This window comes from Salvelinus alpinus, chromosome 4 (assembly GCF_045679555.1).
Source record: "Salvelinus alpinus chromosome 4, SLU_Salpinus.1, whole genome shotgun sequence".
NCBI lineage: Eukaryota > Metazoa > Chordata > Actinopteri > Salmoniformes > Salmonidae > Salvelinus > Salvelinus alpinus.
This window is the reverse complement of record NC_092089.1, coordinates 6028065-6043064: the sequence shown is the minus strand read 5'-3', so window position 1 is coordinate 6043064 and position 15000 is coordinate 6028065. Positions and strand designations below refer to the sequence as shown.

At 46.2% G+C, this 15000-nt stretch overlaps 1 protein-coding gene across 1 annotated transcript in view; it reads right to left on the bottom strand.

The window, feature by feature from the left end:
- Positions 1-15000, bottom strand: part of LOC139572810 (intermembrane lipid transfer protein VPS13B-like) — a 920449-nt gene that overhangs the window by 155243 nt on the left and 750206 nt on the right. The gene's annotated exons all lie outside the window — the stretch shown is intronic.

Here is a 15000-nt window from a genome sequence, read left to right as displayed (position 1 = left end):
CTGAAACAGAAACTAATTTGCCGCGATTCATATATACGGTGAATATATACAAATAAATGTGATATCTGAGTCTCTCTCACAGACTGACTGTACAATATACACACAATATTATAGTATGTATCTGAGTATGTATCCGGGCAACCGGTGGATGTTGAATAAGGCAGCCCACCGTAACAAAGGGGTTAAATGTGGACGACCCATTTCGGTTGAATGTACTCTGTTGTGCAACGGAGTACGGTACTCAATTTCCCGATCCTGTTTTTATTGAAAACACGGGGCTCTGGAGAGTGCTTCTCAAACACACTAAAAGTTAAAGAGTACGCAATTCCAAAACAGCTCAACGACCAAGGTCTGTGAATTACTTGAACCTGTTCCAAACACACATCCACCCCCCCCCCTGTTCAGATCCAGAGTTAACACATCCACCCCCTAGGAGAGGGGACCCCCCAACGTCAGAGAGCTTTTCGTTAACCAGTCCAACCTCAACACAACAGACCCCCAACGTCAGAGAGCTTCTCGTTAACCAGTCCAACCTCAACACAACAGACCCCGACGTCACAGAGCTTCTCGTTAACCAGTCCAACCTCAACACAACAGACCCCCAACGTCAGAGAGCTTCTCGTTAACCAGTCCAACCTCAACACAACAGACCCCCAACGTCAGAGAGCTTCTCATGAACCAGTCCAACCTCAACACAACAGACCCCAACGTCAGAGAGCTTCTCATGAACCAGTCCAACCTCAACACAACAGACCCCCAACGTCAGAGAGCTTCTCGTTAACCAGTCCAACCTCAACACAACAGACCCCCAACGTCAGAGAGCTTCTCATGAACCAGTCCAACCTCAACACAACAGACCCCCAACGTCAGAGAGCTTCTCATGAACCAGTCCAACCTCAACACAACAGACCCCAACGTCAGAGAGCTTCTCATGAACCAGTCCAACCTCAACACAACAGACCCCCAACGTCAGAGAGCTTCTCATGAACCAGTCCAACCTCAACACAACAGACCCCAACGTCAGAGAGCTTCTCATGAACCAGTCCAACCTCAACACAACAGACCCCCAACGTCAGAGAGCTTCTCGTTAACCAGTCCAACCTCAACACAACAGACCCCCAACGTCAGAGAGCTTCTCATGAACCAGTCCAACCTCAACACAACAGACCCCCAACGTCAGAGAGCTTCTCGTTAACCAGTCCAACCTCAACACAACAGACCCCCAACGTCAGAGAGCTTCTCGTTAACCAGTCCAACCTCAACACAACAGACCCCCAACGTCAGAGAGCTTCTCGTTAACCAGTCCAACCTCAACACAACAGACCCCCAACGTCAGAGAGCTTCTCATGAACCAGTCCAACCTCAACACAACAGACCCCCAACGTCAGAGAGCTTCTCGTTAACCAGTCCAACCTCAACACAACAGACCCCCAACGTCAGAGAGCTTCTCATGAACCAGTCCAACCTCAACACAACAGACCCCCAACGTCAGAGAGCTTCTCGTTAACCAGTCCAACCTCAACACAACAGACCCCCAACGTCAGAGAGCTTCTCATGAACCAGTCCAACCTCAACACAACAGACCCCCAACGTCACATTGAGACAGAGTGACTCAGGGTGACTGTTAAAAGAGGCCTGCAGTAAAAACAAAAGCTCTCTCTCCCCCTCTCTCTCCCCCTCCCCCCCTCCCTCCCTCCCTCCCCCTCCCTCTCCCCCTCTCTCCCTGCAGTAAAAAAAAAAGCTCAGAGTTTAACAGCCAAACACGTTCTACTGTTGCTCTTGAAAACCGATGGGAAAGTTTTTTTACCTCATTAAACCCGGTGGACAAGAGACGGTTTTTCCAGTCGGACGGGACAGCTGGCGAGCACGAGATCAAATCCAATTCCCTGCTTTATAGAGGAACGCTATCCGAGGCACCTTTCAACGGGACGCGACGATTTCTAAGCTGCCAGCCGTCTTTAAGATGCCATGCTAAGCCGTCTTTAAGATGGTATCAGTTAACACAGACTCTTCATTAGGCTACACGATACAGCCATCTTCATCCTCTATCGTCCTCTTCTTCTTCTCTCTCTATAAAAACAGCTTTATGTGGACAAATATTACCTCCTGAGATATGTTGATAGTCAATATAACCTGCTTGTTAATAAAGTTGATTTTTTTTAAAGTGACAGCTCTCAGTCAGTCCGACGTCCCAGCAGCCACCAGAATATCCATTTCTATAATCCGGTCACATATTACATTACTCCTCCTGCTGCCTGTACACATTAGGCCTGGTTCGGTAGGTATATACGGGCCTCTCTATGTCACACAGATCTACGGTAGACGTGACAAACTGGAGACAGTAATATAGACGGGAGAGAAACTTCTAATCACGTGGAATCGGATCCTCGCCGCGCCAGAGGTTGTGGTTGACATTATTAAAAACAGACAATAAATAGATCAAGGAACAGCGAAGGTACATAACAAAAAAACTGTTTCCTGTACGGACCATCAGATCCCTGCTACATCTGCTGGGAACAGAAACCTGATCCGCCTATAACTAGCGATGGATCTATCTTCTCTTCTCTGAGGGGGGGGGGGGGGGGCTAAAGACGAGCTGGATCAGTCAAACAGGAAACAGAAAAAGCCCTCCTCTCTTGTGATTCTCTAAGTGCACATTTGATGTTCTGTGAGAAAGTAGAGTGTATAAATACTACTGTGTTTTACTGTGGCTAAACCCTAGATCCACTTCCCTGGGGAGAGAGGGGGAGAGGATAGGGAGAGAGGGGGAGAGAGGGGGGGATGGGGAGAGAGGGGGAGGGGGAGAGGATAGGGGGAGAGGATAGGGAGAGAGGAGGAGAGGATAGGGAGAGAGGGGGAGAGATGGGGGAGGATAGGGAGAGAGGGGGGAGGATAGGGGAGAGAGGGAGAGAGGATAGGGAGAGAGGGGGAGAGGATAGGGAGAGAGGGGGAGAGAGGGGGGGAGGATAGGGAGAGAGGGGGGGAGGATAGGGAGAGAGGGGGAGAGGATAGGGAGAGAGGGGGAGAAGGCTGGGTTTGGAGCTGGGGGGTAGGCCTGCCTGGGGAAAGTTGGTTTGGCGATGGTTAAAATCTCCCTCCCAACCCCTGTCCTCTGGTCCAATCAGGATCTCAGGGCCTGGTTCATTCCAATATGCATCATGGAATCTACCAGATCCACACCTCTCTGCTGTCTCTACACACCTGGCTGTGTGGTATCTATCAGATCCACACCTCTCTGCTGTCTCTACACACCTGGCTGTGTGGTATCTACCAGATCCACACCTCTCTGCTGTCTCTACACACCTGGCTGTGTGGTATCTACCAGATCCACACCTCTCTGCTGTCTCTACACACCTGGCTGTGTGGTATCTACCAGATCCACACCTCTCTGCTGTCTCTACACACCTGGCTGTGTGGAATCTACCAGACCCACACCTCTCTGCTGTCTCTACACACCTGGCTGGGTGGAATATACCAGATCCAGCAGCAGATGTAGCAGCTCCACACCCCTGTCTGTCTATGAGGGTTACAAGCCTGCTGTCTGTCTGTCTGCCTGCCTGTCTATGAGGGTTACAAGCCTGCTGTCTGTCTGCCTGCCTGCCTGTCTATGAGGGTTACAAGCCTGCTGTCTGTCTGTCTGCCTGTCTGTCTATGAGGGTTACAAGCCTGCTGTCTGTCTGTCTGCCTGTCTGTCTATGAGGGTTACAAGCCTGCTGTCTGTCTGCCTCCCTGCCTGTCTATGAGGGTTACAAGCCTGCTGTCTGTCTGTCTATGAGGGTTACAAGCCTGCTGTCTGTCTGTCTGCCTGTCTGTCTATGAGGGTTACAATCCTGCTGTCTGTCTGTCTGCCTGTCTGTCTATGAGGGTTACAAGCCTGCTGTCTGTCTGCCTGCCTGCGACTGACTGTCACATTGATCTGCTGCTGGCACCAGGTCCAGTATGACACAGATGCGTTACAGCTGAGGACATCTACAACACACACACACACACACACACACACACACACACACACACACACACACACACACACACACACACACACACACACACACACACACACACACACACACACACACCCTCCCTCCCTCCCTCCCTCCCTCACATATCTACCAGTCATGTCCTTTACCTCACATATCTACTAGTCATGTCCTTTACCTCACATATCTACTAGTCATGTCCTTTACCTCACATATCTACTAGTCATGTCCTTTACCTCACATATCTACTAGTCATGTCCTTTACCTCACATATCTACCAGTCATGTCCTTTACCTCACATATCTACCAGTCATGACCTTTACCTCACATATCTACCAGTCATGTCCTTTACCTCACATATCTACTAGTCATGTCCTTTACCTCACATATCTACCAGTCATGTCCTTTACCTCACATATCTACCAGTCATGTCCTTTACCTCACATATCTACTAGTCATGTCCTTTACCTCACATATCTACCAGTCATGTCCTTTACCTCACATATCTACTAGTCATGTCCTTTACCTCACATATCTACCAGTCATGTCCTTTACCTCACATATCTACTAGTCATGTCCTTTACCTCACATATCTACCAGTCACGTCCTTTACCTCACATATCTACTAGTCATGTCCTTTACCTCACATATCTACCAGTCATGTCCTTTACCTCACATATCTACTAGTCATGTCCTTTACCTCACATATCTACTAGTCATGTCCTTTACCTCACATATCTACCAGTCATGTCCTTTACCTCACATATCTACTAGTCATGTCCTTTACCTCACATATCTACTAGTCATGTCCTTTACCTCACATATCTACTAGTCATGTCCTTTACCTCACATATCTACCAGTCACGTCCTTTACCTCACATATCTACCAGTCATGTCCTTTACCTCACATATCTACTAGTCATGTCCTTTACCTCACATATCTACTAGTCATGTCCTTTACCTCACATATCTCCCAGTCATGTCCTTTACCTCACATATCTACCAGTCATGTCCTTTACCTCACATATCTACCAGTCATGTCCTTTACCTCACATATCTACCAGTCATATCCTTTACCTCACATATCTACCAGTCATGTCCTTTACCTCACATATCTACCAGTCATGTCCTTTACCTCACATATCTACCAGTCATGTCCTTTACCTCACATATCTACCAGTCATGTCCTTTACCTCACATATCTACTAGTCATGTCCTTTACCTCACATATCTACTAGTCATGTCCTTTACCTCACATATCTACTAGTCATGTCCTTTACCTCACATATCTACCAGTCATGTCCTTTACCTCACATATCTACCAGTCATGTCCTTTACCTCACATATCTACCAGTCATGTCCTTTACCTCACATATCTACTAGTCATGTCCTTTACCTCACATATCTACCAGTCATGTCCTTTACCTCACATATCTACCAGTCATGTCCTTTACCTCACATATCTACCAGTCATGACCTTTACCTCACATATCTACCAGTCATGTCCTTTACCTCACATATCTACTAGTCATGTCCTTTACCTCACATATCTACCAGTCATGTCCTTTACCTCACATATCTACTAGTCATGTCCTTTACCTCGAATATCTACCAGTCATGTCCTTTACCTCACATATCTACTAGTCATGTCCTTTACCTCACATATCTACCAATCATGTCCTTTACCTCACATATCTACTAGTCATGTCCTTTACCTCACATATCTACCAGTCACGTCCTTTACCTCACATATCTACTAGTCATGTCCTTTACCTCACATATCTACCAGTCATGTCCTTTACCTCACATATCTACTAGTCATGTCCTTTACCTCACATATCTACTAGTCATGTCCTTTACCTCACATATCTACCAGTCATGTCCTTTACCTCACATATCTACTAGTCATGTCCTTTACCTCACATATCTACTAGTCATGTCCTTTACCTCACATATCTACCAGTCACGTCCTTTACCTCACATATCTACCAGTCATGTCCTTTACCTCACATATCTACTAGTCATGTCCTTTACCTCACATATCTACTAGTCATGTCCTTTACCTCACATATCTACCAGTCACGTCCTTTACCTCACATATCTACTAGTCATGTCCTTTACCTCACATATCTACCAGTCATATCCTTTACCTCACATATCTACTAGTCATGTCCTTTACCTCACATATCTACTAGTCATGTCCTTTACCTCACATATCTCCCAGTCATGTCCTTTACCTCACATATCTACCAGTCATGTCCTTTACCTCACATATCTACCAGTCATGTCCTTTACCTCACATATCTACCAGTCATATCCTTTACCTCACATATCTACCAGTCATGTCCTTTACCTCACATATCTACCAGTCATGTCCTTTACCTCACATATCTACCAGTCATGTCCTTTACCTCACATATCTACCAGTCATGTCCTTTACCTCACATATCTACTAGTCATGTCCTTTACCTCACATATCTACTAGTCATGTCCTTTACCTCACATATCTACTAGTCATGTCCTTTACCTCACATATCTACCAGTCATGTCCTTTACCTCACATATCTACCAGTCATGTCCTTTACCTCACATATCTACTAGTCATGTCCTTTACCTCACATATCTACCAGTCATGTCCTTTACCTCACATATCTACCAGTCATGTCCTTTACCTCACATATCTACCAGTCATGTCCTTTACCTCACATATCTACCAGTCATGACCTTTACCTCACATATCTACCAGTCATGTCCTTTACCTCACATATCTACTAGTCATGTCCTTTACCTCACATATCTACCAGTCATGTCCTTTACCTCACATATCTACCAGTCATGTCCTTTACCTCACATATCTACTAGTCATGTCCTTTACCTCGAATATCTACCAGTCATGTCCTTTACCTCACATATCTACTAGTCATGTCCTTTACCTCACATATCTACCAATCATGTCCTTTACCTCACATATCTACTAGTCATGTCCTTTACCTCACATATCTACCAGTCACGTCCTTTACCTCACATATCTACTAGTCATGTCCTTTACCTCACATATCTACCAGTCATGTCCTTTACCTCACATATCTACTAGTCATGTCCTTTACCTCACATATCTACTAGTCATGTCCTTTACCTCACATATCTACCAGTCATGTCCTTTACCTCACATATCTACTAGTCATGTCCTTTACCTCACATATCTACTAGTCATGTCCTTTACCTCACATATCTACCAGTCACGTCCTTTACCTCACATATCTACCAGTCATGTCCTTTACCTCACATATCTACTAGTCATGTCCTTTACCTCACATATCTACTAGTCATGTCCTTTACCTCACATATCTCCCAGTCATGTCCTTTACCTCACATATCTACCAGTCATGTCCTTTACCTCACATATCTACCAGTCATGTCCTTTACCTCACATATCTACCAGTCATGTCCTTTACCTCACATATCTACCAGTCATGTCCTTTACCTCACATATCTACCAGTCATGTCCTTTACCTCACATATCTACCAGTCATGTCCTTTACCTCACATATCTACCAGTCATGTCCTTTACCTCACATATCTACCAGTCATGACCTTTACCTCACATATCTACTAGTCATGTCCTTTACCTCACATATCTAATAGTCATGTCCTTTACCTCACATATCTACCAGTCATGTCCTTTACCTCACATATCTACCAGTCATGTCCTTTACCTCACATATCTACTAGTCATGTCCTTTACCTCACATATCTACCAGTCATGTCCTTTACCTCACATATCTACTAGTCATGTCCTTTACCTCACATATCTACCAGTCATGTCCTTTACCTCACATATCTACTAGTCATGTCCTTTACCTCACATATCTACCAGTCACGTCCTTTACCTCACATATCTACTAGTCATGTCCTTTACCTCACATATCTACCAGTCATGTCCTTTACCTCACATATCTACTAGTCATGTCCTTTACCTCACATATCTACTAGTCATGTCCTTTACCTCACATATCTACCAGTCATGTCCTTTACCTCACATATCTACCAGTCATGTCCTTTACCTCACATATCTACTAGTCATGTCCTTTACCTCACATATCTACTAGTCATGTCCTTTACCTCACATATCTACCAGTCACGTCCTTTACCTCACATATCTACCAGTCATGTCCTTTACCTCACATATCTACTAGTCATGTCCTTTACCTCACATATCTACTAGTCATGTCCTTTACCTCACATATCTACCAGTCATGTCCTTTACCTCACATATCTACCAGTCATGTCCTTTACCTCACATATCTACCAGTCATGTCCTTTACCTCACATATCTACCAGTCATGTCCTTTACCTCACATATCTACCAGTCATGTCCTTTACCTCACATATCTACCAGTCATGTCCTTTACCTCACATATCTACCAGTCATGTCCTTTACCTCACATATCTACCAGTCATGTCCTTTACCTCACATATCTACTAGTCATGTCCTTTACCTCACATATCTACCAGTCATGTCCTTTACCTCACATATCTACTAGTCATGTCCTTTACCTCACATATCTACCAGTCATGTCCTTTACCTCACATATCTACTAGTCATGTCCTTTACCTCACATATCTACTAGTCATGTCCTTTACCTCACATATCTACCAGTCATGTCCTTTACCTCACATATCTATCAGTCATGTCCTTTACCTCACATATCTACCAGTCATGTCCTTTACCTCACATATCTACTAGTCATGTCCTTTACCTCACATATCTACCAGTCATGTCCTTTACCTCACATATCTACTAGTCATGTCCTTTACCTCACATATCTACCAATCATGTCCTTTACCTCACATATCTACTAGTCATGTCCTTTACCTCACATATCTACCAGTCACGTCCTTTACCTCACATATCTACTAGTCATGTCCTTTACCTCACATATCTACCAGTCATGTCCTTTACCTCACATATCTACTAGTCATGTCCTTTACCTCACATATCTACTAGTCATGTCCTTTACCTCACATATCTACCAGTCATGTCCTTTACCTCACATATCTACTAGTCATGTCCTTTACCTCACATATCTACTAGTCATGTCCTTTACCTCACATATCTACCAGTCACGTCCTTTACCTCACATATCTACCAGTCATGTCCTTTACCTCACATATCTACTAGTCATGTCCTTTACCTCACATATCTACTAGTCATGTCCTTTACCTCACATATCTCCCAGTCATGTCCTTTACCTCACATATCTACCAGTCATGTCCTTTACCTCACATATCTACCAGTCATGTCCTTTACCTCACATATCTACCAGTCATGTCCTTTACCTCACATATCTACCAGTCATGTCCTTTACCTCACATATCTACCAGTCATGTCCTTTACCTCACATATCTACCAGTCATGTCCTTTACCTCACATATCTACCAGTCATGTCCTTTACCTCACATATCTACCAGTCATGACCTTTACCTCACATATCTACTAGTCATGTCCTTTACCTCACATATCTAATAGTCATGTCCTTTACCTCACATATCTACCAGTCATGTCCTTTACCTCACATATCTACCAGTCATGTCCTTTACCTCACATATCTACTAGTCATGTCCTTTACCTCACATATCTACCAGTCATGTCCTTTACCTCACATATCTACTAGTCATGTCCTTTACCTCACATATCTACCAGTCATGTCCTTTACCTCACATATCTACTAGTCATGTCCTTTACCTCACATATCTACCAGTCACGTCCTTTACCTCACATATCTACTAGTCATGTCCTTTACCTCACATATCTACCAGTCATGTCCTTTACCTCACATATCTACTAGTCATGTCCTTTACCTCACATATCTACCAGTCATGTCCTTTACCTCACATATCTACCAGTCATGTCCTTTACCTCACATATCTACCAGTCATGACCTTTACCTCACATATCTACCAGTCATGTCCTTTACCTCACATATCTACTAGTCATGTCCTTTACCTCACATATCTACCAGTCATGTCCTTTACCTCACATATCTACCAGTCATGTCCTTTACCTCACATATCTACTAGTCATGTCCTTTACCTCGAATATCTACCAGTCATGTCCTTTACCTCACATATCTACTAGTCATGTCCTTTACCTCACATATCTACCAATCATGTCCTTTACCTCACATATCTACTAGTCATGTCCTTTACCTCACATATCTACCAGTCACGTCCTTTACCTCACATATCTACTAGTCATGTCCTTTACCTCACATATCTACCAGTCATGTCCTTTACCTCACATATCTACTAGTCATGTCCTTTACCTCACATATCTACTAGTCATGTCCTTTACCTCACATATCTACCAGTCATGTCCTTTACCTCACATATCTACTAGTCATGTCCTTTACCTCACATATCTACTAGTCATGTCCTTTACCTCACATATCTACCAGTCACGTCCTTTACCTCACATATCTACCAGTCATGTCCTTTACCTCACATATCTACTAGTCATGTCCTTTACCTCACATATCTACTAGTCATGTCCTTTACCTCACATATCTCCCAGTCATGTCCTTTACCTCACATATCTACCAGTCATGTCCTTTACCTCACATATCTACCAGTCATGTCCTTTACCTCACATATCTACCAGTCATGTCCTTTACCTCACATATCTACCAGTCATGTCCTTTACCTCACATATCTACCAGTCATGTCCTTTACCTCACATATCTACCAGTCATGTCCTTTACCTCACATATCTACCAGTCATGTCCTTTACCTCACATATCTACCAGTCATGACCTTTACCTCACATATCTATTAGTCATGTCCTTTACCTCACATATCTAATAGTCATGTCCTTTACCTCACATATCTACCAGTCATGTCCTTTACCTCACATATCTACCAGTCATGTCCTTTACCTCACATATCTACTAGTCATGTCCTTTACCTCACATATCTACCAGTCATGTCCTTTACCTCACATATCTACTAGTCATGTCCTTTACCTCACATATCTACCAGTCATGTCCTTTACCTCACATATCTACTAGTCATGTCCTTTACCTCACATATCTACCAGTCACGTCCTTTACCTCACATATCTACTAGTCATGTCCTTTACCTCACATATCTACCAGTCATGTCCTTTACCTCACATATCTACTAGTCATGTCCTTTACCTCACATATCTACTAGTCATGTCCTTTACCTCACATATCTACCAGTCATGTCCTTTACCTCACATATCTACCAGTCATGTCCTTTACCTCACATATCTACTAGTCATGTCCTTTACCTCACATATCTACTAGTCATGTCCTTTACCTCACATATCTACCAGTCACGTCCTTTACCTCACATATCTACCAGTCATGTCCTTTACCTCACATATCTACTAGTCATGTCCTTTACCTCACATATCTACTAGTCATGTCCTTTACCTCACATATCTACCAGTCATGTCCTTTACCTCACATATCTACCAGTCATGTCCTTTACCTCACATATCTACCAGTCATGTCCTTTACCTCACATATCTACCAGTCATGTCCTTTACCTCACATATCTACCAGTCATGTCCTTTACCTCACATATCTACCAGTCATGTCCTTTACCTCACATATCTACCAGTCATGTCCTTTACCTCACATATCTACCAGTCATGTCCTTTACCTCACATATCTACTAGTCATGTCCTTTACCTCACATATCTACCAGTCATGTCCTTTACCTCACATATCTACTAGTCATGTCCTTTACCTCACATATCTACCAGTCATGTCCTTTACCTCACATATCTACTAGTCATGTCCTTTACCTCACATATCTACTAGTCATGTCCTTTACCTCACATATCTACCAGTCATGTCCTTTACCTCACATATCTATCAGTCATGTCCTTTACCTCACATATCTACCAGTCATGTCCTTTACCTCACATATCTACTAGTCATGTCCTTTACCTCACATATCTACCAGTCATGTCCTTTACCTCACATATCTACTAGTCATGTCCTTTACCTCACATATCTACGAACCTAAAGGTCTATATCAACCACACCAGTCATGGCTGAGGCAGGGAGGAAGGCCAGGGGGGGGGAGATGATCTTGGCAGGTGTCATCACTCCAGTTTCACCATGTTTTCACGGGTGGCCCTTCACACAGCCTCCTGGCTACCAGACCAGGTCAGACCAGGCCAGAGCAGGCATGATGAGGAACAGGGAGAGACCAGGGAGGGAGGGAGGGAGGGAGGGAGGTGCTGAGTCCGATCCAAGTCGCTGGATATTTACTTAGCTGATCCAATAATGGGGAGGCAGCTAGCTTTTATCACGTCCCAAAGAGCTTCTAGAGACCTGGGCTTAATGACTGTGATGGAGCAATGGCAGAACCAGGACCTGGACACGACGGCTTTAATACAGCACCAAAACAAGAACCAGAACCTGGACACTACGGCTTTAATACAGCACCAAAACAAGAACCAGAACCTGGACACTACGGCTTTAATACAGCACCAAAACAAGAACCAAAACCTGGACACTACGGCTTTAATACAGCACCAAAACAAGAACCAGAACCTGGACACTACGGCTTTAATACAGCACCAAAACAAGAACCAGAACCTGGACACTACGGCTTTAATACAGCACCAAAACAAGAACCAGAACCTGGACACTACGGCTTTAATACAGCACCATAACAAGAACCAGAACCTGGACACGGCGGCTTAGGTAGCCTAGTGGTTAGAGGGGGGAGGCAGGTAGCCTAGTGGTTAGAGGGGGGGAGGCAGGTAGCCTAGTGGTTAGAGGGGGGGAGGCAGGTAGCCTAGTGGTTAGAGGGGGGGAGGCAGGTAACCTAGTGGTTAGAGGGGGGGAGGCAGGTAGCCTAGTGGTTAGAGGGGGGGAGGCAGGTAGCCTAGTGGTTAGAGGGGGGGAGGCAGGTAACCTAGTGGTTAGAGGGGGGGAGGCAGGTAGCCTAGTGGTTAGAGGGGGGGAGGCAGGTAACCTAGTGGTTAGAGGGGGGGAGGCAGGTAGCCTAGTGGTTAGAGGGGGGGAGGCAGGTAACCTAGTGGTTAGAGGGGGGAGGCAGGTAGCCTAGTGGTTAGAGGGGGGGAGGCAGGTAGCCTAGTGGTTAGAGGGGGGGAGGCAGGTAACCTAGTGGTTAGAGGGGGGGAGGCAGGTAGCCTAGTGGTTAGAGGGGGGGAGGCAGGTAACCTAGTGGTTAGAGGGGGGAGGCAGGTAGCCTAGTGGTTAGAGGGGGGAGGCAGGTAGCCTAGTGGTTAGAGCAGGTAGCCTAGTGGTTAGAGGGGGGAGGCAGGTAGCCTAGTGGTTAGAGGGGGGGAGGCAGGTAGCCTAGTGGTTAGAGGGGGGGAGGCAGGTAGCCTAGTGGTTAGAGGGGGGAGGCAGGTAACCTAGTGGTTGAGGGGGGAGGCAGGTAGCCTAGTGGTTAGAGGGGGGAGGCAGGTAGCCTAGTGGTTAGAGGGGGGAGGCAGGTAGCCTAGTGGTTAGAGGGGGGAGGCAGGTAGTCTAGTGGTTAGAGGAGGGAGGCAGGTAGCCTAGTGGTTAGAGGGGGGAGGCAGGTAGCCTAGTGGTTAGAGGGGGGGAGGCAGGTAGCCTAGTGGTTAGAGGGGGGAGGCAGGTAGTCTAGTGGTTAGAGGGGGGAGGCAGGTAACCTAGTGGTTAGAGGGGGGAGGCAGGTAGTCTAGTGGTTAGAGGGGGGAGGCAGGTAGTCTAGTGGTTAGAGGGGGGAGGCAGGTAGTCTAGTGGTTAGAGGGGGGGAGGCAGGTAACCTAGTGGTTAGAGGGGGGAGGCAGGTAGTCTAGTGGTTAGAGGGGGGAGGCAGGTAGTCTAGTGGTTAGAGGGGGGAGGGGGGAGGTAGGTAGCCTAGTGGTTAGAGCAGGTAGCCTAGTATTTAGAGGGGGGAGGCAGGTAGTCTAGTGGTTAGAGGGGGGAGGCAGGTAGCCTAGTGGTTAGAGGGGGGAGGCAGGTAGCCTAGTGGTTAGAGGGGGGAGGCAGGTAGCCTAGTGGTTAGAGGGGGGAGGCAGGTAGCCTAGTGGTTAGAGGGGGGAGGCAGGTAGCCTAGTGGTTAGAGGGGGGAGGCAGGTAGCCTAGTGGTTAGAGGGGGGAGTCAGGTAGCCTAGTGGTTAGAGGGGGGAGGCAGGTAGCCTAGTGGTTAGAGGGGGGTGGCAGGTAGCCTAGTGGTTAGAGGGGGGAGGTAGGTAGCCTAGTGGTTAGAGGGGGGAGGCAGGTAGCCTAGTGGTTAGAGGGCGGAGGCAGGTAGCCTAGTGGTTAGAGGGGGGAGGCAGGTAGCCTAGTGGTTAGAGGGGGGAGGCAGGTAGCCTAGTGGTTAGAGGGGGGAGGCAGGTAGCCTAGTGGTTAGAGGGGGGAGACAGGGTATTCTAGTGGTTAGAGGGGGGAGGCAGGTAACCTAGTGGTTAGAGGGGGGAGGCAGGTAGCCTAGTGGTTAGAGGCGGGAGGCAGGTAGCCTAGTGGTTAGAGGGGGGAGGCAGGTAGCCTAGTGGTTAGAGGGGGGAGACAGGGTATTCTAGTGGTTAGAGCAGGTAGCCTAGTGGTTAGAGGGGGGAGGCAGGTAGCCTAGTGGTTAGAGGGGGGAGGCAGGTAGCCTAGTGGTTAGAGGGGGGAGGCAGGTAGCCTAGTGGTTAGAGGGGGGGAGGCAGGTAGCCTAGTGGTTAGAGGGGGGAGGCAGGTAGCCTAGTGGTTAGAGCATTGGACTAGTAATCGAAAGGTTGCTGGATCGAATCCCCGAGCTGACAAGGTAAGAATCTGTCGTTCTGCCCCTGAACAAGGCAGTTAACCCACTGTTCCCCGGTAGGCCGTCATTGTAAATAAGAATTTGTTCTTAACCGACTTGCCTCGTTAAATAAAGATACAATTTTTAAAAAATATTTAAAAAATTCAGGCCTGTCTGGATAAGTCACCCACATCAAATACCATTTCACTGCTGTTTCTACGGCAACGGCCCACTTTATTCATCAGTTATGTGTTGGTCC